Source organism: Mus caroli, chromosome 10 (assembly GCF_900094665.2).
Source record: "Mus caroli chromosome 10, CAROLI_EIJ_v1.1, whole genome shotgun sequence".
Classification (NCBI taxonomy): domain Eukaryota; kingdom Metazoa; phylum Chordata; class Mammalia; order Rodentia; family Muridae; genus Mus; species Mus caroli.
In genome coordinates this window covers 79,618,989-79,620,944 of record NC_034579.1, presented here as the reverse complement: position 1 = coordinate 79,620,944, position 1,956 = coordinate 79,618,989, and positions in this window count along the sequence as shown.

The following is a 1,956-nucleotide window of genomic DNA, read 5'->3' as shown; positions in this document are numbered from 1 at the left end:
GTCTGGACATGCTACTCTATGTTATCACCATAAAAGAGACAGAAGAAAAAGATTGTCACAGGGACCTATGACTTTTTAACTCAGTTCTCTGCGATACTTGAAAATCGAATTCTTCAGATCCTCACAGATTTCCAGAGATGAGATCCTCCACTGAAGACAGTGAGAGACAGCCATGGGTTATGATATGTGAACTATATACCCAAAAGGAGACCTATCCAGATTCTAACATTATAGACATGCTCTGAGGCATGGGGTTTAATGCCAACAAGATATTGGAATCCCTGAAAAAGAATCAATATGGCAAAATAATGGGGCCATATTTGATTATCAAAGAATAGATACACAATGCGCTTGAGCATGGATCTATAACTTAAGCAAAGCCTGAGAATCAACGCCCTATGTCACCCTCATCTCCAACACATCTCTTTATCTCTGGTTGTACCCAACTTTAGCCTCCTTTAGAGCTGGCCCACAGGAGAGTATGGGCCTGTTATCCTGACAATATCAGGACTCATGTGGCAAGAAATACTTCCATTGGTACAATTGCTTTACATTGTTCAACGAAGAGCCCAGATATAGCCTGGCCCCTCCCTTCTGGAGATGTGTCTGCCCCCATGTGTCTACAGCAGCATATCCCATAGGAAATGCCCCTGAGACCTAAGGAATATTTCACAAAGTAACCTCATCATCTCTAGACAATTGTGTGCTTAGAGACTGTGCAGGAGAATCAGGGCTTCCCTGTCAAGGCTCTGTTGCTTCAAGAACTGTCTGAACACAAAAATCCCCCATATGCCTTCCAAGAAAGTGGGTCCTCTGTAAGAGGCAAGACAAAGAACCAACTGAGACAGTAAGCAAGCATAAGAGGGTGCATCACAACCTTGACCTTGTTCACTACACCATCCTAACATCAGCCTCTTCCAGGTTCTAGATTAACATCCGAGCAGGTCCATCTAGTAGTAGAGTGTGCTCTAGAAGGAAACATGTTTGACCTGATAATGGAGAATAGCCTCCTGCAGGAGGAAGAGGGGAAGAAAATATTCAGGGAGATAGTGGCAGCCATAAAGTACTGCCAAAACCTAACATTGCTCATGGATACATTAAAACTGATAACACTCTTCAAGTTGTAGAAGCTAATAGAATACAATGTCCAAGTTGCAGATCCAGAGTTCTTATAAATAAACCTGTATCTTCTCACCTAAAAGAGTTATATGTGCACCAGGACCCAGAGAATGGCAGCCTCTGTGTACCAGGGAGGGCTGTCACTGAGAATTCTCTCATGTGTCATCCGATGAGTACTAATTGCAAATGCATTTTCCTGAACACAAGCTGAGGGCTCAAAACCAGGTCACATTAAGGAAAAAGAGGCCTGCAGAAAGCCCATCCATACTCAGAAGCATCCCTAAAGAGATGAGGACATGCCGGAGTCTAACAAACCAGCCCACCACTGACCAACTGAATTCTACTGTGCACAAAAGTCAGACTCCAGAGAGAGAGAAAAGTATAGATTCTCTTTGAAATGATAATGTTCCCAAGCATATATACTAGGAATATCATACACTTGTCATAACTGATTGAACTAACATTTCAAAGCATGTAAATTTCATCATAGAACATGAGTATCCTCCTAAATGCAGTGGACAATGTAATGGTACTATCTATATATCTGTCTGGAGACAGCATGCCCTGTCAGCTATATAAAAAGAGTACTGGGAAGATGCAATGGGAAGAATAACTGATTCAGGTGACCTAAGGGTGCAGCAGGCTGCACAATGAAGAGACCCAGAAACCTCATTTGTTGTGTGATCTATCTCAAGCCACAGATTTGGACCTGCATACCTTAATGTATACATTGCTCCTCAAAACTGTTTGCTTGGCGTCCCTTGGAAGCTGCAGGACACATTACAATGAACTCTTTATGGAGAACTTTTAACATAAAAGCCAGAGCATCTGTGTCCA